The sequence below is a fragment of the Chelonoidis abingdonii genome, chromosome 15 (genome assembly GCF_003597395.2).
Source record: "Chelonoidis abingdonii isolate Lonesome George chromosome 15, CheloAbing_2.0, whole genome shotgun sequence".
Classification (NCBI taxonomy): Eukaryota; Metazoa; Chordata; order Testudines; family Testudinidae; genus Chelonoidis; species Chelonoidis abingdonii.
Genome location: NC_133783.1, coordinates 27,755,737 through 27,778,397, shown reverse-complemented (window position 1 = coordinate 27,778,397; position 22,661 = coordinate 27,755,737). Strand labels below are relative to the sequence as shown.

Sequence of the window (22,661 nt, the reverse complement as noted above, 5' to 3'; positions counted from 1 at the left end):
TGCCACAGTTTAGTACCACATGGCCCTTTTTAAGCAAAAAAAATATAAATTTATTTTTATGGTGAATGCATAAACATTGAAAAAAAATTAAAAACAATAAAAGAACCTACATGCATGATAATAAGTTTACCAGAGATCAGCCCAACTCCAACAAAAGCTCTGGCAGGTGAACAGTCCTTCAAACCCCACCAAGAGGTTTTTCTGTAGTCACCAGTTCATAAGAGCTGTTAGATGAAAACAAGCACTCTCATTAATCTGAGAATCACTCTTTTATCCAGTTTGGGCCTCTGATCTTGTCCTCCTGTAACAGGTGATTGCAGGCAATAAGCTTCTCCTTAGCATACAGCTTCAAAAGGTTGGGTCTGGAAGTGAGAAGCTGCCTTCCCCTCCTCCTAAGTATGTCTAGGAATCCCACTTAACGTTGTTTGACACATTGTTTTAAAGAGTTCAGCAGGCATAACACTTCCCAGGGCTTCCATTAACCAATTCTCCTCCACAGAGATGTTATATGCACATTTGCATTTATAATACCATGAACTCCTAAGATACTGAAACTTCATTTAATAAGATTGAACTTTACTGAATTAAGTTTGTTGAGGATATTGCAGGAAGTTGCCCATCTGTCACAAATCAGCATTTATTCATCTTATCAGTGACTGACAAGGGGTATTGCATGTCTGGATGGATTTTCTAGTTATGGCTGTATCTTCACTGCAAAGAAAGTGCATTTTTACAACCAGATAATTGAGACTAGTCACTGTAGTTTTTACCTTGATGTAGTTAGTTCAGGTAAACCACAGGTGGATGTACAGAGTTGCCTTGACTCCACTAAGATTTTACATTGAGTTAGCTATCTTCATGTAAAAACTCATGTTTTTTTGTAGTTAAGACACAGCATATATCTACCTTCCCCCTCATTTGTTTTGGTGTTCAGGATATCTTTAGCTCTACTGGCTTTATTATTAGTATTAGTATTGCTTTCTCTGGCAAGGATAAGAAAAAGTGGAAGATGGGCAAGGAGATGGCTAGTGATCAAGGGGACAGTTCAAGTGGCAATGAAGGGAGAGGAGAAAACAAAGATCAATTCAGCAGTAGCTTCATTTGATTCAGAATCCTCAGAGGAAGCCATGAAATCAGGGGATAGACTAATTAATTTAAAATCTGTTTCAGTGCCAAAGCAGCAACAGCTTCCGCTCCATCTATTCAACGACAGAGCAGCAGTAGCCGAACCTATTACTAGCATATTGGAGAAGTGGCCATGTCCAGGTCTGTCCCCAGATCCACAATACTTTATCTGAATATGTAGGAGAAGAAAATGAGCCAACAACTGCAGCTAGAACTACTTGTAAACCTAAAACGTGTTCCATTTACACACACACATAAGAGCAGTACTTTCCCCTACACTTATTACTGGAGTAGCAGCAAAAAATATAAGGGGTAACGCAGTAGAAATGAAGACAGGCAATGTTGGTTTTGTTTTGGTTCTTGCTGCTAAGGAAGGAATTTTGCAAACCCCTGAGTAAAGGGCCTACTGTGAGAACAAAACATTTGTGTATGGTGCAGTACCAAGACTTAGGGGTTAAAATGGAAACCGATGCCTCCTGTAAGCTATTTCATCGATGCATTTTTAAAATCATGTTCAAGTACTATTACATTGCATTGAAAGTGTGTGTTTTTGGAATAGAAGCAATATCCAGGAAAACAGCAGCTGGCCAAAGATAGCACAAATCTAAATCTTAACCATTGAATGTTTTGGGGGAAACCCCTATAAAAGATCCTTGCAAAAATGTACCTCCTGATAAATCATCTCCTCTGAGTATTTCCCTGGGCACCATATTTTCAGTAAATACTCCATCATTATTTCAGGATATACAAAAAATCTAATATGAGCCATCTACCTCATATAAGCGGTTTACTTCATATTAAAAATGTTGAACTATTTCAGATACCACAAAATTGACATAATACAATATGTTCATATTACCAGTAATCTTAATGTTTGCTCTATTCTCCTAAGAAATCCATAGCTGACAAATGTCTTACTCAGATTTCAGAACCCAGTTTTGAAACTGAGCACTATGATAGATAATGTGGGGAAGGGGGCAGGTTGTGTTGAGTAACTTTTGCAAAACTGCATTCTTAAGAGTCTGCCACACTTCTTTAGACTGAAAAAAAAACAACACACCCTACTTAGAAAGGAGATCAACAATGTGGAATCAAGAACTCAGAATGAATAAGGGTAGTAGATTTTGATCCCAAGTGTTCACAAATATCAGACACATCTGCCTCTTACAGCTGTCAAAGTTTAGAAATAGTCTTGGCTTTATTCATAATATAATTTGGGTTTAAAATTTGTCTCATATTTTCACTGAAGCGGAAGCTTTATTTTTATATAAAATTTCTGCTTCAGTCAAACTTGCATTTAAATCCAGCATTTACTTGTTGCATCTAACCCATGTACCTAAGTTGTTTAGCAGTAGTGTAACTTACCCTCCTATCTTAGGTTTCAGAGATAGCCATGTTAGTCTGTATCAGCAAAAATAATGAGGAGTCCTTGTGGCACCTTAGAGATTAATGAATTTTTTTGGACATAAGCTTTTGTGATGCTGATGAAGTGGATTTTAGCCCATGAAAGCTTATACCCAAATAAATATGTTAGTCTGTAAGGTGCCACAAGGACTCGTCGTTATTTTCACTCCTATCATAAAAACACAAGAAGCTTAAATTGTAAATAATGTGTTTAAATTCCAGAGTATGGATCTCTCTCTCTTTCATCACATAGCATCTTTGCAGGAGAGCAGTAGAGTGTCAAAATGCATTCTTCTCTGTGTGTTCCTCTATTCTGTCCAACCTAGTTATGCCCCTGCCTATGTTATCCTGACGTTGAGTCGACAGTTGACCTTTAGGTCAATCTGACTGTGGTTGAGCTTGCATTATTTTCTTTGGCATCCTCTCATCCTCTGCATTGCCCCCATCATCATCACCTTTTTGATTGTAACCAGTCCTGTGCCCTGATTTCATGTCCTGCTTTTCTTCTAATTTTTTTGTTCGTCTTAAAATCATTCCATTTTGCTCTGGCCATTGTGTGAACAATTCTTTTCTACTGTCTCCAACCTTCTGGGGTCTGTTTCATTTAATACAGCTGCTCCTAGACCACAGAGAAATACTGGTAATAGATTTCATACATTTTCACTTTAGTACCAAATGGTTTTATCAGTCCATAATTGTGTTGATATTTGTGCAATACTTACGGCTAAGGCACATCTCCTTTTTACTTCAGCCTTGATAGAACCATCAGCACCAATCAAGCTTCCTAGATAAACATAAGATTATCTATTGGTCTCTTTTCCAAGATGTAACCACTTCATTTTCTTAGCATTTATTGTAAGTCCAAGTCAACTACACCAATTTTCCAAGAGAACAAAAGTATTCTCAGTAATTCAAATATATCTGTCATCTGCATAAACATCTGTTATATGTCATCTGCATAAACTGAGGAGTTTTATTCTAGATCATTCAATGTCATGCCCTCCAACGCATCTAAAATTCATAATGTTCAGTTTAAGAACATGATGAAAAGCAGCGGTGACTCCATGACCCCTTGTCTTGCACCAAACTTTGACTTGAAATAGTTACTTAATTTCTCACCAGTTCTTACAATACTGCAGGACTCTTTGTATATTGTTTTTATAATTGCAATGATCTTATCTGGAACTCCATATTATTTTGCTACTGTCCACAGTGCTTCTCTGCAAACTGAAACAAATGCCTTTGTGAAGTCAACAAAGACAGCAGATACCTTTAAACCCCACTGTGGCCATTTTTTCCCCATCAGCTGTCAGAATGTGAATATCTGATCAGAGCAATTTTAGCCTGGTCTGAAACCACATTGTTCCTCACCTATTACTTTCTCTAAAACTGGCTTTTATCTGTTAACAATTAATTTCATCATGACTTTTCCCCATTCTGACAGTAAGTTTATACTTCTATAATTATTTTAATTGGCAGGATCTCTTTTCTTCAATATTGATACTACTATTGCCTCTAGCCAGTCATCTGGTACCTCCTCTTACTCCCATTCCTTCTTGTATATTTTCCTAATACTTTGATAGCACTCGTAGGGTTGGTTTTTAGCAGCTCAGCAGTTATGTCTATTTCTGCAACGTTCCCATTTTTTATCTGCTTCACTGTTCTTTCTATTTCTTCTTCTGATGGTGATACAGTGCTGATATCCCTTCTGCCTTGCAAGTAGCCCTGTTCATCTAGCACAGGGGTGGGCAAACTATGGCCCATGGGCTGGATCTGACCCCTCAGAGCTTTGAATCCAGCCCCCAGGATTGCCCTCCATGGTGCACGGGCCCCACGCCACTCTCAGAAGTGGCCAGCACCACTTCCATGTGGCCCCCTGGTGGGGGGAGGGAGGGGCAGAGGGCTCCATGCATTGCCCTTGCCTCCAGGCAGCACTGTGGAGCCCTCCCCCGACCCCTCCCCCGGAGCCGCAACGCTTCCTGGAGTGGCGTGGCGTGGGGCCAGGGCAGGCATGCAGGGAACCTGCCCTTGCTGCCTCTCTGGAGCCAAAACCACGCATGCATCCTGCCCCCCCAACTCCCTACTCTAAGCCCCCTACCTGCACCTCGCACTCTAATTCCCTGTCCTGAGCCCCCTTGTACACCCCACACCCCAACCTCCTGCCCTGAGCCCCGCCCCACAGTCCGCAGCTCTCCTGCACCCCTGCCCTGAGCTCCTCCTGCACTCCGCACCTCTCTTGCAGCCAACCTCCTTCCTTGAGCCCCTCATATACCCCACATCCCTCCTCCGAACCAATCCTTTGCCCTGAGCTCCTTCCGGCACACTGCACCCCCTCCCACACCTGCACTCCCTCCTACACTCCAACCCCCTGCCCTAGCCTGCATACAATTTCCCCACCCAGATGTGGCCCGCAGCCCAAAAAGTTTGCCCACCCATGATCTAGTATATCTAGCATGCTTTGCATCTGAGTGAACTTCAAATTCAGCATTTTGTCAAAAATGTTCCTTCGATACTTCCAACACTCTTTGACATTTGTTGTCGGTTCACTGGTAGCCCTTCTCACCACTTGCATTGTTGGCCTGATTGTGTTTTTATACAACTGAACTTTTCTTTGTATATTGTTTTCATATTCCTTTTCTTGACACCTCCTCTAGTTGAGTCTCTTATTTCCAGAATGTTTGCTTATGAAATCTTTGTTATTTCTTCACTGTGTTTATGTTTTTTACTTCTGCTTTCTCAGCAGCCTTAGCATGAATGTTATAGAGGGAAGGGAAGCAAATTTCCTCTTTTACCCATACACCTACCCTACTGTAACTGGAAATGCCCGTACTTTAATAAATTAGACTGTTCCCATACTTAGCACTGAAATTAAAAAAAAAATAGGCACATCTATGTTATTTCAACAGCTAAGCAGGCACCAACTCCTTATGCTATGGTAGCGGTCAATGAGATCTCTTTTGCTTTCTTCTACGTTTTCTAGTACTTAGACCCAGTTTCCATGGCCACATATGGTGTGTCTGGCAGCAGCACTAGCCAAATGCTGCATTCTGGAATGTAGATTTCTACCAGATGTGTCTGGGACTTTGGTGGTCTCTCTAGCTGGCCTCCTGCGTGGCTTTACTGCTAGATATTTTGACAGCACTGTAATCATTTTTGGAAGGATTAGTGAAGAGTCAAACTATCTTTTTTATCCACTGGAATACTTGTGTGACAGGAATATCCCTTTCTATTTTTGAGAATTATACACTGCGATAATTTTCTTTATATACTTTCTTGAAGATTTATATATTGCTATCACATGCATTTTGTTTGGTAACATTAGGCAGTAATGACACTTTTATAAATCTGATTTGTAAAATAAAGGTGCTTAATATGGTCCAGCAATAAAATATTTCTTTAAAAATTACAAACATTACTATATCAGCAGTTTAAACATTCTGCCATTTGAAGCAGCATTCTCATCAAATTTACATGCTTAGGCCTGATTCACTAACAACTCATTGATACTTTAGGCTTTGCGCAATGTTTCACAATCTGAAAATTAGGAAAAAATTGTTCATCTGTTTAAAAAACCTGAATTATGCAGTTTTATTGCCTGGAAAGGAAGAATAAAAATATGCAAGCAGCTAGTTTTAATACTTAAAGAAATAACACTAATTAAGTAACACTTTATATGTTTTGAACATTTTAATTTCAGTATGAGCAACGATTTCTTAAATGCAATCCAGTTTCTTTCACTATTGCTTTCTCTGGAACAGGCCTCCTAAAAGTCCAGAGATAACTACATGTATAAATAAATAAATAATAAAATATATAAGAATAAAAAAACAAACAAATCCTAACATTTATAGCCCAGAGCCGGTTCTCACACTTCTGGAGCCAATGGAGTTGCATAAAATGTTAAGTGCAAGTAAAATTTGCCCCTAATCTTTCTACTGTCTGATATCTAATGATGACAACAAGCCATTATTTTAATAGAAATGAGTGATAATAGAAAGCATCACTTTCTTCATTATTAGAGAACCGCATTTCTTCTAGAACTCCACTATAGCCATCACTTTACATTATGATGTTGTTTAGAATGCCAGTAACAGCCCAATCACCCGACATTTAGAATGAAATGAAAGGTGTTTCATGTATAATTAATGCATTTAAATGTTCTTATTTCTGACATTGACATATAGATATAAACAGTCAAATAATATATATATCTAATTTCTATGTGGCTTTTGATTCCTATACTTGAGAGCACAAATTAAACACTTATTCTGCTGGTTTGATTTCTCTGCAGATACAAGTTCAAAAAACAAAGAACAATTGGAATTGCCAGTGACACTAATCAGTAATGGTAACTAATGGACAAGAGATTTATGTCACCGCAAAGTGCTTGAGACTAGGAAACACTGGTGACCCAGATAAAGTTATAGGATTTCTTCTCACGGTCAGCTACAATAAAGCCCAATCCTGATTTGAGATGCCAAAGTTGGTTTTCTGCATAGTTAGGAAATGCAAATTGCAATATTTAATAATATTCCAAGTGTAACTTTGAGTTACACCTACCCATGTTAACAATAAAGCTTTTTGTCAGCTAAGCATGCACAGAGAACATAGGCATCATCCCAAGATTAATGAACACTCAGATCACTACATCAGATCAAATTTAAATGGAAACATACAAGATTCTCTAAAACTAAGAGACAGATATACTATTCTATTCTGAGATGTACAGATCAGAAGTTTTTTTTAGATGTATGAAGCATTTGTTTTTCATTTGGGCTCCTTGTGGATGTCTCTATTTGCCATCAGACAACCTAAGCTAATTGATCAGGACATGCAGGTGAATGAAGGTGGACACAGGTATGGATTTAAGAAGAAGGCTGCAACTTCCTTAACTTAACACTGGGGAAGGGCATGATCTGCCTTTCTCTCCCCCATCTCTCACATCCCAGGCATTTAACAAGGTTCAGTGCAGGTTACAGGACTCCCACCATGTAACCCATAATTCAGGGTAGGCTCTCCTTAGCCTACCCCTAAGACACAGCTCACCTCTAAATACTCTGATCCTCCTCCCTGGGAAGGGAACAGAGGAAACCATGCTGGGATCTCAGTCTCTGAAGTCTTCACATCCCCATCCCCGTCCCTGTTCCGCTGCTTCTCTCACAGGTACAAGGTCCACTAGTAAAATCCCTAGAACTCTTATCTCTGGGAGCTGGCTCTTTCCGTCTTTATCCTCACCAGCCACTAGGGGTGCCAGCAGTTAGCTTAGTTACACCACCAACTGGTATCTATTTTCAGCCCGGTCCAATCCTTAATGTCCTGACGCCAAATGTTGGCCCCTGCATTTGACTTCATGAACCCTAGAACAAAAGTTAATTGTACTGGACGTCCCTAGGTGTGACCAAGCCTCCTGCATTCAAATAGATTCTGGACATATCACGGCTCACATTCTTCTGGGCTTTGTCCAGGGAGGGGATGGTAGGTAAGGGTCCCTTGACTAAGGCTCCTGGAAGGGGTAAGTGTACAAGTCATGAGGGGAAAGGCAAAGGCTCCTGCTTTCCTTGGTTTATAACTGTTGTAATAATTAAATTTCCTTACACTAAGCTGATGCGCAGTTGTGTTGCTACAACTGTTTGCACACACTGTACAACAATTGGGCAGAATCAGTTTCTTGTACAGTGCATGCAAGTTGTAGCAACAAACAGGTGAGTTAATTCTGTGTAAGAAGGCACTTATGATTATTGTTTGCTATTTTATTATGTCTCTGGCTCAATAATAAAGGTTTCAATGCTGCTCTAAGTGTCCGTTAACTAATGTGAAATTAGTGAAATACCTGGTGGAAAAAAATTGGAGCTACTAGTCTGGGACCTTTGATCCCCTACCCTCTCCATCTTTCTTCATTACAAAAATAGACCTACACTACAGTATATAGGTGTCATTATAATCCAGAGGTGTGTAAAAATTTCCTCAAGTTACTTTGAAGTGGTGTATCTTAAGTAACGGGAAATGAAAAATCCTTTGCTCATGAAAGCGAGGTCCTCTTCATTACTAAATAAAATTGTGACATGTACTGAGGAGGGTATGTTGACTTCAAAATCCATTGTATCATCTTTGGTGAATTAGCAGTCACCAGGTATTTGCAATCATAGAAGCATAGAAATGTAGGGAGAGAAGGGACTGCGAGAAAATCCCCAACTCCCCCGGGTGCTGAGATCAGGATGCAGGAAACAGCTGCATCACCTTGTTGTCTCATATTTAATTTGTTTTCCACTGTAACTCCCAGATCCTTTACAGCAGTATTACCAGTTATCCAGTTGGTCCTCATTTTGTAGCTGTACATTTGGTTTTTCCTTTTTAATTCAGTACTTTGCACATTAATTTAATTTCATATTGTTGACTTCAGAGCAGTTCTACAATGTGTCAAGATTGTTTTGAATTCTAATCCTGTCCTCCAAAGTGCTTGCAACTCCTCCCAGCTTGGTGTCATTTGCAAATTTTATAAGCATAGTCTCCACTCCATTATCCAAGTCATTAATGAAAATATTAATGAAACTAGTTCTGGACCCAGGACTGACCTCTATGGGACCCCACTAGATATGCCCTCTCAGTTTGACAGTGCACTATGCTTTGAGTACAGTCTTTCAGCCAGTTATGCACCCACCTTACAGCAATTTCATCTAGAACACATATTCCTAGTTTGCTTATGAGAATTTCACGTGAGACTGTCAAAAGTCTTACTTCCTATCTAGATGTCAAAAGGAACAAAGTATAAATTCATAGAATATCAGGGTTGGAAGGGACCTCAGGCAATCATCTAGTCCAACCCCCTGCTCAAAGCAGGACCAATCGCCGGACAGATTTTTACCCCAATTCCCTAAATGGCTCTCTCAAGGGTTGAATTCACAACCCTGGATTTAGCAGGCTAATGCTCAAACCACTGAGCTATCCCTCCCCCAGAACTGTAGAGAAGGATATTGGAACAGAATCTCACTCAAAATTACGACCTCAGGCATTGGGATGTTTTGATAAAGCAGAGCCCATGACAGCTGGAGACCCAGACACACAGAATCTTCGAGTGACAAAAGGACTATATTGACTGGTAAAGTGAGTGCATAATAGTTTCTCCATGGTGCAGAATAAGGAGAAAAAGCTGTAATGTATTGCTGGATGTAAAGATACTTCCAAAACATAAAAGTGATGCACAAAACCATAAATAAAAGAAGAAAGAATTGCTGTTGGATGCAAAGCTTCCTAAAATGAGCATATTTTCCCCAAAGGACAAATAAGCCTGATAGCACAGCTGATAAGATTGAAAATGACACAGAGCAAGACAGTGGACCTAGTATCATGACTGAGATGGTCTGTGATTAAACTAACTTTGTTAAAAAAATCTGAACAAGAATTGTATGTATTGGAAAAGAAAGAGCTTGGCAAAAGTGCTGCCTTTAACAGCAAAAGAACCTACTTTCCCTCCTGCTGATGACAAAAGTCATTATCTTTAGATATTAAGTACAGCCAAGTAAAAAGATATATAAACAATGCAGGGTTCATGTAAAGCCAATGGACCATTTCCATGAGACAAAAGTCAAAAGAGGTGCTGTTTATCCATGACTTCTTATGACATCAACAAAGAAAGGAGTTAAAGTAACATGTATTTGGCTTTGTCACTCCCCTAACCTAGAAAATATATATTGTGAACCATGTTAGTCGTTTCCTGATCATAGCAAATCTGCATACATATCCAAGAATTCTCTTATTCTATTTAGGTCTCTCTTCTGGTTTGGTCAGTTTTCAAATACCTGAATGTCAAGGATATTGCTCCGCATGTAAACCACGTAGCCAATAATTCTAATGCATGTCCCAATCTGGCCCAATTCACTAATTTTGAAAGCATCCCTGATACTGTGCTTCCTTTTGCTCGTTCTTGATGTAGCCAATGGAGACAAGAGCCCAAGCAGAAGTTTACATTAATGAGCAGGTGAATCAAGGGCCCATTTGGTTCCCAGTTCTCCCTATGGCTGCCAAAGGGATCTCAGAGGAGGGGCCCAACTCTGCATTGCCAGGAATGTGCTCTCCCCTTTCTTTAGGACTGTCTTTCCCATTACCGGTTCAAGCAACCTTCTTACCCACCGAGACGGTGCAAAGGAATGGGGCAATGTCTCTACTGGGGGTGGGGGAAGCATACATACATTCTTGTTACATACAGTACTTAAATATATCCACCGAAACATAATAAATTTTGTCGCACATTTTGCAGTGCAGTCTGTATTGTTTGAAGTTTAAAGAGTCTGTCGTGTGATGACAAACATCTTCTGACACCATCTAGTGTGACAAAATAAACAAAAAGTGCATGCCTTAAGCAGCAAATGAACAATTCCCAGGCCAGCAAGTCCCTCTGTTTATTAAGGTCTCCCTTTTGCAATACATTGTGGTCCTCTCTGGTAACATGGAGGACCAAGAACTCTATAAATACTCCATAGAGTTGATGAGCAACTTGTATTTATGTATTCAGGTGTTATCAAAATGTTGAAATAAATGTGATGCAGTGTAACAACATCTATGATTCCAGTGCTTTAACGATACCAGACAATTTTCTTAAACTTCAAAATTCACCCCTCTAATGAGACCAACACAAGGCCTATACATTCACAAAACTCCAATTTACAAATTTCAAGACTAGAGAGTCTAAGTTGGTAATTATGCTAAAATCCAAAACTTTCTCTTTATAGTATAATGGTCAGTATAAATATAAAAGAAAATAGAAAAAAAATAAATGAAAAGATCTCCACATAAACTTTGGAAGCATTTGTAGTCCTGCACATCTGTACTCACTATTCTGTGTGAATACATGTGTCAAGATGCAAAAACTTTATCAAAGATAGAAAACATGCTTAAAATGGATTTTCATCTATGTAGCAAAACTCAAGCCCAATTGTGACAGATTACTGACCAGACCAGGGGTCTCAAACACATGGCCCGTGACCTGCATGCAGTCTGCAGGGCTAATTCCTGCGGCCCACGCTGCCCCCCACTGGCCTACCTCCAAGGCCAGAGTTGGGCAAACTACAGCTGCGGGATTGCCCTCCTTGAGCCTGTAATAAGCCTCTGTCCCAAATCTGGACCTTAGCGTCCAAAATCTGGGCGCTTAGCATGGAACTCCCCCAAGCTTATTACCAGCTTGGATCTGATCTCGCTGCCACCAATCAGGATTCGGAGTACCTGATCAACTCTCCCGGGTCTCCCCAATCCTTGCCCTTGGGAGACCCCCAAGACCCAGAAGCTCTGAGTCTACTGGCAAAGGAAATCCCTCCACTTCCCTTCCCCTCGCCTCTCTCCACCAGACTTTTCCCTGCTCTGGGCCTAACCTGAGAAGCTGATGTAATCTACTTTACATCACTCATACCAGAATGTCTCCTTATTCACAAAGAGCAACCCAAATACAAGGAACAGAGATGCCTATTCTCTTTCCCGCTCCCACTCAACTCCGTGGTGCCTGAGCTACCCTCCGTATGATTCTAACACACAAGAGATCCCTCCCCTTGCCCTTATATCTACCCAGAAGGAGAAACTCCGACAAGTCTTAAAAAGAAAACTTTATATAAAAAGAAAGAAAATACATATAATCTAAACTCTGCATTCAAGAGTCAAATACAGGGCTATTGCTTATAAGAAATATGAAATAACAGTCTGATTCAAAAAGATATCCAATTTGAACATTCCAGCAAACTAAACACATGTAAATACAAACTACAATATCAACCTATTGCTTTTCTTTTTGTACTTACAACTTGATAACAGCAGGGTAGAAAGAAGCTTGGAGATAGAAAGAAAAGCTGTTGTCTCATAGCCGAAAGAAACAAAAAGACAAGGACAAAGCCAAAAACCTCCAGAGGTTCCCTCCCCTGCTTTGAACAATCCGGTTTCCTGATTGGTCCTCTGGTCAGGTGTTTGGTTCCCTTTTCAGGTAAAAGAAACATTAACCCTTAGCTATCTATTTATGACAGAGCCCCACGCTGCTCCCTGAAGTGGCTGGCACCACATCCCTGAGAGCAGGGGGAGCAGAGGGCTCCGTGTGTTGCCCTAGTTTCCAGCCTCCCTGCCCTCCGCAGCTTCCACTGGCTGGGAACGGGGAACCGCGGCCAATGGGAGCTTCGGGGGAGGTACCTGGAGGAGCGGTAAACAGTGCGTGAAGCCCTTAATCCCCTCCCTCCCCCATGGTCCACAGGGACAGGGTTCCAGCTGCTTTGCCGAGCAGAGCAGCTCAGGGCCAGGGCCAGGGCCAGGGCCAGGGCCAGGGCCAGGGCCGGCAGGGAAGCAGGCAACCTGCCCTGGCCCCAGTGTGTGCCACTGCCACCCTGGAGCCGCTTTAGTTAAGCAGCTCCAGGCCAGATCCCGAAACCCTCCTGCCCCCTGCCCCCAAGTCCCTGCCCTGAGCTCCCTGCCTGCACCCCAATCCTCTGCCCTGAGCCCCCTGCCACATCCCACATCCCTCCTGTACCCCAACCCCTGCCCTGAGCCCCATGCTGCACCCCACACCCTTTCTCCACCCCAAGCCCTTGCCCTGAGACCCCTGCTGCACCCCACACCCCCTACCCTCCTGCTGCATCCCACATCCCTTCTGCACCCAATCCCCTGCCCTGAGGCCCCTGCCGCATCCCACATCCCTCCTGCACCCCAATCCCCTGAGCACCCTGCTGCACCCCAGGCCCTTTCTGCACCCAACCCCCTGCCCTGATACCCCTGCTGCATCCCACACCCCTGCTGCACCCCAAACCCCTACCCTGAGACCCCTGCCTGAACCCCAACCCTCTGCCACACCCCACACTCCCTCCTGCACCCCACACTCCAACTCCCTGCCATGAGCCCCCTGCTGCACCCTGCACCCCAACCCCCTGCTGCACCCCTCACCCCGCCTGCACCCCACACCCCAAACTCCTTGCCCTGAGCCCTCTGCCGTACCCTGCACACCTCCTGCACTCCCTGCCTTGAGCACCCTGCACCTCAACTCCCTGCCTTGAGCCCCCGCCACACCCTCCTGCCCCCTCTGGGGGCAGGGAGGGAGCGGAGTTTGGGTGGGGACTTCAGGGAAGGGGTTGGAATAGGTGCAGGGAAGGGGTGGGAAGAGGCGGGGTGGCGCAGGGCCTCATGGAAGGAGTGGAGTGGGCGCAGGGCTGGGGGCAGCGACAGGGATGTCAGTGACGCGGCCCTCAGGCCAATGTACTAGTCCTCATGTGGCCCTCCTGGTCATTTGAGTTTGAGACCCCTGGACCAGACAGTACTCATATCCCACTACAAAAGGAATAATTTAATCTTGAAACAGTGATTACCATCCCAATTACATTTTCTTTATAAAAACTCCACAGCAAATCATCCTGCATAAAGGGTTTCATATTTTAATTGGAAAATTAAATGAATTAGCCCCTAAGGATAAAATTTTCAAAGATATTTAGATGCTTAAAGAGGTAGATATAAAACTACTGAGATTTTCAAAAGTTGCATGCATAATTGCCATTAAAATGAATGGGAATTAAGCATCTGGTTTGCTTATGTGCTTCTGAAAATCCCATTAGGCACCTATTTACATTTTTAAGCGCCTCAATATCTTTGAAAATCTTGCCCTAAGATAGCACACAGTGTAGCATTAGGAGAGTAGCAAACTCACTGGTGAGTAAACACTCTTCCAGTAATAGGGAAAATGCATCAAGAAAGGGAAGTGAATTAAGAAGTTGAACAGGAATGAAAACTGAGGGCCTGAAAACATAGGAATACACAATAGTCCATGTGTGGGACAGCTGCCTATAAGGGAAAAGATATATGGGTACAATGGTCAATAGAAAATTACAAATGGTTACTTAATTGAAAGAGCATTTTTTAAAAACTCTTCTAGAAAGAGTTGTGTTATATTCAAGATTTAAAATAAATTCCAAACTCATGTATGATTTTACATGGCTTGGGAAGTTAAGTAATGACACATGCAACTGGAAGATGTCCTTGCTCCTTGGTGATCACTGTTCTAACTTTTGGCAGCTCTGACTGCGCCCTTTTAGAACAGTTAGTCATCACCAAGTTTAAAAAAAAAAAAATGGGACATATAATTTATGTCTAAAATAAAACTCTTATTTTGTGTATACCTTTTTGGTTCACAGAATCATAGATTATTAGGGTTGGAAGAGACCTCAGGAGGTCATCTAGTCCAATCCCCTGCTCAAAGCAGGACCAATCCCCAAATGGCCCCCTCCACGATTAAACTCACAACCCTGGGTTTAACAGGCCAATGCTCAAACCATTGAGCTATCCTTCCCCCCAAAGATTTCCTATAAAGATAATTATTACAGCTAAAAAACTAAATATAAATTACATTATAAGTTTCTCGGTACTCGACTTATATAACTGATCACAGTGGAAGAGAAAACAACATCAGAAATATACAACTTATGTGCTCTAAAACATCAAGTGATGAAAATTCCTAGTTTTCTATTTTGAACTGATTTGTAAAATGCTCTATATAAAGATACTGTGCTCTAATACAATAGAGTTTTTTCCTACACTTTGTGGAATACTTATTTCAGCCTTTCAGACTACTTCTGAGACATACTAAGAAACAAATGGCTGGAGAAATGAATAAGTGTGGGCACCTTACTGAATGGGGGAGGCAACCTAGTGACAGAGAATGTGGAAAAAGCTAATGTACTCAATGTTTGGGCTTTTTTTCCATCTGTCTTCAAGAACAAAGTCAGCTCCCAAACTACTGAACTGGGAAGCACAGTATGGGGAGGAGGTGACCAGACCTCTGTGGAGAAAGAAGTGGTTCAGGACTATTTAGAAAAGCAGGATGAGCACAAGTCTATGGGGCCGGAGGCACTGCATCCTAGGGTGCTAAAGGAGTTGGCGGATGTGATTGCAGAGACATTGGGCATTATCTTTGAAAACTCATGGTGATCGGCGGAGGTCCCAGATGATCGGGAAAAGGCTAATGTAATGCCCATATTTAAAAAAGGGAAGGAGGAGGATCTGGAGAACTACAGGCCACCTGAAAAATCATGGAGCAAGTCCTCAAGGAATCAATTTTGAAGCACTTAGAGGAGAGGAAAGTGATCAAGAACAGTTAGCATGGATTCATCAAGGGCAAGTCATGCCTGACTAACCTAATTGCTTTCTCTGATGAACTAACTGGCTCTGTGGATGAGGGGAAAGCAGTGGACATGTTATTCCTTGACTTTAGCAAAGCTCTGATACGGTCTCCCACAGTATTCTTGCCAGTAAGTTAAAGAAGTATAGGCTGGATGAATGGAGTGGTTAGATCATTGGGCTCAATGGGTAGTGACCAATGGCTCCATGTCTAGTTGGCAGCCGGTATCAAGTGGAGTGCCTCAAGGGCCGGTCCTGGGGCCAGTTTTGTTCAATGTCTTCATTAATGATCTGCAGGATGGTATGGATTGCACCCTCAGCGAGTTTGCAGATGACACTAAACTGGAGGAGTGATAGATATGCTGGAAGGTCGGGATAGAATACAGAGGGACCTAGACAAATTGGAGGATTGGGCCAAAGGAAATCTGATGAGGTTCAACAGGACAAGTGTAGAGTCCTGCACTTAGGACGGAAGAATCCCATGCACTGCTACACACTAGGGACCATGTGGCTAGGCAGCAGTTCTGCAGAAAAGGACCTAGAGGTTACAGTGAACGAGAAGCTGGATATGAGTCAACAATGTGTCCTTGTTGCCAAGAAGGCTAACGGCATTTTGGGCTGCATAAGTAGGAGCATTGCCAGCAGATTGAAGGACGTGATCATTCCGCTCTATTCGGCATTGGTAAGGCCTCATCTGGAGTAGTGTGGCCAATTTTGGGCCCCACACTACAAGAAGGATGTGGAAAAATTGGGAAGAGTCCAATGGAGGGCAACAAACATTATTAGGGGGCTGAAGCACATGATTTCTGAGGAGAGGCTGAGGGAACAGGGATCATTTAGTCTGCAGAAGAGAAGAATGAGGAGGGATTTGATAGCTGCTTTCAACTACCTGAAAGGGGGTTCCAAAGAAGATGGCTCTAGACTGTTCCCAGTGGTAACAGATGACAAAACAAGGAGCAATGGTCTCAAGTTGCAGTGGGAGAGGTTTAGGTTGGATATTAGAATAAAATTCTTCACTAGAAGGGTGGTGAAGCACTGGAATGGGTTACCTAGGGAGGTGGTGGAACCTCCTTCCTTAGAGGTTTCTAAGGTCAGGCTTGACAAAGCCCTGGCTTGGATAATTTAGGTGGGGACTGGTCCTGCTTTGAGCAGGGGGTTGGACTAGATAACCTCTGGAGGTCCCTTCCAACTCTGATATTCTATTATTATAAATTTATGTGGCAAGGAACTATATCCTATAGATGCAACGTTCTAATTTAGATTCGGTGATAAGAAACTAAGGTTCAGGAGGAATCCTAAATTTAGATTGCAGAGATTTCTAAATAACATTTTAACAAGAAGTACAATATTAGTTCTATATGGACTAACATAATAGATGTGGCTCTGGTGTTTGATGTTGTCCTACGTAAATGTAGGTCATGGGGCATTTGTACAGTGGCACATGGGGAATTACAATTTTTAGATAATACTTTGTTATTCCCCACACACTGTGTGCAAATCAGACACAAAATGTCACTCTAATTCTTTCTCTCCTTACTACAATTACGTAAGTACTGTTGGAGGAATGTGTACCTTGCCAAGAAGGGTTAAAACATTTAAAAGAAGAGGGGAAAAAAGTAAAGATTTAGTTATTCTGTCATCATTTCGTTTTAATTCCATTAATTTTAATCTATCATTAAATGGTTCTAAAATATTCTAACTCAATGTTAGCTTTTAATGTTGGGATAATATTCTAATCTGTTTATTGTAAGCACATTCCCTCCAAACAAGTGTCTGTCTGAAGCAAGCCTAGATGTTTAGTGTTCCTCAGTGTGCTATCACGAAAGTATTTTGGGGGCTATGTTGACAATAGCCTGGAACAGCATCAGTTGAGAGTGACACAATGACAACATTCTAATTTGCTGCTCCAGTGCCTGTTGGCTTTTTGAGGCCATGTTGGGCAGTATAAAGGGCCAGATCCTCAGTTTGTGTAAAAGGGTGTACATTAAAGTAAATGGAGTTATGCCAATTTACACAAGTGAGAAACTGGCCCAGAATTCTTATGGAAGATCTGGCTGTACCCTCAATGCAGGGTACATTGTGAGAGATTGCACGTAGTCTGCAAAAAAGCATGAAAAAGACAGTTTTTGGGTGCCTAGTGAGGCAAAAGGACTGTTGACAGGTTCTTCTAGGAAGAAGAGTAGACTAAATAGAGAAATTAAGCCTTTCATGGACCCTTGGCATTAAAGCCCAGATTCTCCACCATCATTATTACTATTTCAGTAGCACCTAAGGGCCCCGGTCACTAATCAGGACCCCATTGTGCGAGGCACTGTATAACCAGGAAAAAAAAAAAAAAGAATGTCCCTGCCCCTACAAGCTTGATAGTAATCTATAGTCAGTCTACCGGGTGGTCATCTGGGTCCAAAGTATCTACCTTACAACCAGGTTGTCCATTTAATAATAAGCAGTCAACACCAGAGATCAATTGTGGACCAAGTTGGTAGCATAATGTGTACAATGAAAACATTTATTAGCATGGAAACAATACTCACATTCTACTTCTCTAGAAATGCCAAGTTTAGGAACACTACATTTTTAAATAAATCATTAGTTGAAACAGATAAGGGGTGACAGGACCTATCAAATTGCAATCAAGGAGAGTTTATTCCATTCTAAATCTTATTTCTATCTTAAAAGATTCCCTTTGGGCACCAAGAATGACACAAACAGGATTCTCTCCACACCCAAGATCTACTCTTGCTCTTACCATACTCTGAACACATATATGTACACCAATAAGGATGTTTAAAAAAATTAATACTCATCCACTGAGAGCATGATTTTGGGGGTGGTACACTCATATCTCACAAAAATGCATACATAATGGCATCTAATTACCAATATTTTATTAGCCACTTTCAGAAGCTCCATTTCAAATGAACACAAATACAGATTAACACATTTTGCCACTCAGATTTGTGATTAATATTCCTATTTTACAGATTTTCAGGTGAACTGCTTTGGCTTAATCCCTTTATTCCCTGGACTATGGTTTTAAAAGACTTACGAAATGTCTGAATAATATATTGGCTTACTTACAAAGATCAAGGTATGCTGCTGGCAGCCCAGGTGCCAGCTCATGCCAAGGCCCCAGGCCTCACTGAACACTGACAAATGCATAGTTGGAAAGCAATCTGGTTTACCTGTATATGTTGGCATAGATAAAATTGATATTAGAGTTTTAACAATGTGTTTAGACTTTATGAAAAGCTTGTAAGATGTTGCATGTATTAATCCTTCTTCTAATATCTCTATCTTATAACAATGTTTAAGTGTTTACTCTGTAACTATCAAAATGCTTGCTAAGACTGTAAATCTCCCATAGTCAGAGAAGAGACATTACGAAGTGTGAAATACTAGTTCACCACAAGAAGTGTTATCTCCTCCTCAACAGAAGAAGGTGTACAAACATCAGACAAGCCATTGTGGACAGAAGACTTTGTTGATTGCTTTCTCCTCAACCCTGAACAGGATACGTGCCCAAACCCTCATCTCATTACAGTCTGAACATTGTGGGAAAGGGGGTAAAAATGACTGTTAAGAAGAATATATAAGCAAGGAGTTCCCAGATATGTTGCCTCGGCTAGGTCTATAGGATATACAGCCTGCTTACTAGAGAATTTCTATTACCTTTTGAAACCTGAATGTAACTCATTTGTTTTACCTGCTTTAACCTTATAAATAACTAATTACTTTTTCCTAATTACCTTGAGTTAGCTTATTACAGGATTGGCTACAAGCAGTGTCTTTGGGATCTGAGTACAATTTACCTGGGGTAAGTGACTGGCCCTTTGGGACTGGGAGCATCCTGAATATTGTTCTGATTTTTGGTATAAAGCCATCATCTATCAAAAAGTCAGGCTTCCCTGAGAGGCAAGGGAGACTAGAATGTCCAAAGGGACTGTCTGTGGCTCCGTGGGAAGACTGTTCTAGACCTTTAGAAGTTTCATGCTCCTTACTGGATTGGTGAAAACTAATTATAGAACATACAATCAGTTTGAGATTTTTGCTCTGCTTCTGGACAGTCTGTCCTGAGGTTGGCACTCTCAGTCATGAGCCACTCCAGATAGTGTGACACAAGGGAAGACCATTCTGAACAAGAAAGGCTACAAAACACAAGACAGATCCACCTAAAAGTAACAAACTGTCTTCCTCTCTTATCCTTAACTGTCCATTAACTGACATCTAAACCGAAGAAGGAAATAAATTATTAAAACATGGCTAAGAGAAAACATTCAAAACTAAACAAGCTTCAAATTAGAGACAGCACTTTGCCTGTTCCCAAACAAAATGACAAGAACTTAGCACTATTATGTAGCAAACAGTGCTGATTGATGAAAGTAGGTTGATAAATGTTCAATATAATCTAGACTTCTAAATCCAAAAACATACAGGTGTATCACATTGGAGCTCTCCCTCGCTGGCATAAGAAGCACATTTCCAACAAGATTAAAAAAAAAACAGCTCTATTGTGGGGAGCATAAATATAAATAATTTAAATGTCCTCTCTGTTCTGGGACGTAAGCAAATTTCAAGTAAAAGTACTGTAATAATCTGAGCCCATGCAGGAAAGCAAAGTCTCCTGATGTAACTGCTGATTCTCCTCCTGTCTAATTTTCAGCAAATTATAATGCTGTCAGTTAAGAAAATAAATGGCTTTGCTAACAGAACAGTAGATTCAAAGTATCAACCTTGATCCTTCCCTACACTCTATGTCCTCAGACTCATATTAAAGGACCACTTAATAATGCTAACATTAAAAATATTCCTTTTCAGGGAGATGGCACTGAGGAAGTGAATACTTAGCAATTAGATTTCACTATTAATTTCCAGTTTATCAAAGTGGCTGTTTTGACATCAAAATATCATCAGTTTCTTCAAATGTTGTAATGTTTTCTAATCAACATACATAATAGACCTATACTCCGTAGGCAATATCTTCAGAAGTATGACATACTAGCAAATAACAGTCCACTATATCCACTATTATGGCAGATGTCAAAGTCATACTGTTACACACAGAATATTTTTTTTCCTTAAAGTGTGATCCAATTTTTAGTCTTTAAGAAAAACTTGTATTGTTATTTTGATTGGACAAGGGTCCTTAAACAGAAGCTGTGGCAAGTAGCTAGGAAGTTTGTTCTCTCTGTTAATCTTTCTAACTAGAGTCATTTCCTGGGACAGAGTAGCTTTCTGGAATCCAGGCATTGGTCTGAGGACTCAGATTTCTGTAAGAGGGCACTTCCAGGATATTACTTGTGACTGTTCCAGGACTAGTGTTGTCATAAACAGATAGTTAAGGGTTAATGCCTCTTTTACCTGTAAAGGGTTAAGAAGTTCACCTAGCCTAGCTGACACCTGACCAGAGGAACCAATGAGGGAACAAGGTGTTTCAAAAGGAAGGAGGGTTTTTCCTTTGTTAGTTTTCAGTTTCAGCAGAGTGAAAAGATCAAGACCAGCTTCTTACAGAGTAGTAAGTTTAGAAAAGAATAAATAGGTTTATGTTTATTTCTTTGTAACCTGTCTTGTGCAATTAGAGGTAGAATCAAAGTGGGTATTTGGGTATTTTCATTGGTGTACTAAGTTTTTGCCCAGGGGAACATCCTCTGTGTTTTGAATCTGTTGTCTGTGAGAGTAGCTGGTATGCTAATCTCTCCCAGAGGGTTTTATTTTACCTGTCTTTTCTTTAATTAAAAGCCTTTTTCTTAATACCTGATAGATTTTTCCTTGTTTTTAGATCCAAGTGGGTTGGCTCTGGATCCATCAGGAATTGGTGGGAGAAAGGAAGAGGGATGGTTAATTTCTCCTTGTTTTAAGATCCAAGGGGTTTGGATCTGTGTTCACCAGGAAATTGGTGAAGTTTCTCAAGGCTGCCCAAGGAAGGGAGTGTTTGTGAATGGTGGCAGCCAGACCAGATCTAAGCTGGTAATTGAGCTTAGAGCTTCTCAGGCAGGTCCCCCACATCCAGGGCTGGTGCTACCATTTAGGCAGCCTAGGCAATTGCCTAGGGCACCAGAATTTTTGGTGGGTGGCATTTTGGCGGAGGGGGCGGCAGGCGGCTCTGGTGGAGCTGCTGCAGTGGTGCCTGCGGAGGGTCCACTGGTCCGCGGTTCCGGTGGAGCTGCCGCAGTTGTGCCTGCAGACGCTCAGCTGCTCAGTGCAGCTCCAGTGGACCGCTCGCAGGCACCACTGCAGCAGGCGTTCAAACCCCTAGCGCCGGTCCAGCCCACATCTGTACCCTAAAGTTCAGAGAGGGAAAGGAACCTTGACAAGTGTAAACAAAGCAAGTTGCATGTAAAGTATATGAAGAGCATCTGCATCACTGATATCTTGTAAACTGAGAATTCAGCCTGCAAGGCCTCAGAATTCTGCTATCATTCAGATGGGTGCCACTGGTGTAAAAAAAAAAAAAAAGTGATAATATCTGTTACACTATGCCATTTTAATTATAAAATCATCAGAGTTTATAGAGTTAACTTAGTAGATCAGTTTTACCTCTGATCATTATCTGGCCTGCAAACCAGCCTCAGACAACTCTGTTGGCTGAATTTATTCACTATTGGACTAGGAATTTGACAGTGTGCTGCTCCTAAAAATCCTGCATTTGCAAGGACACCATGACAAATGCAATCTCTGACCTTGTCAAGACTAGGAAGAAAGAGGTCATGCTCAATCAGCGAATATAATTTTAAAATATGTTGAACAATGCCTATACTAAACGCCCATATATTTTAAACAAAATTTAATTAAAACATATTAGCTAACAAGTTTGTAAAAAAACACATCTTTTTTCCTAAGCCAAACAAGGCCCCTCAGAAAATCCTTGATTGTAGAGTCATTACATTGACCTGTATGCAGCAGAACCAATGTGCCCACTTCTCTCCAGGACTATGAGGAACTGTAGGATACAGTGAAAAAACACATGGGGTGGTCAAAGGCATAGGATCAGGAACAGAGGTATAGCT

At 41.4% G+C, this 22,661-nt stretch overlaps 1 protein-coding gene across 1 annotated transcript in view; it reads right to left on the bottom strand.

The window, feature by feature from the left end:
- Positions 1-22,661, bottom strand: part of PCDH15 (protocadherin related 15) — a 1,383,724-nt gene that overhangs the window by 1,106,864 nt on the left and 254,199 nt on the right. The window lies entirely within an intron of this gene.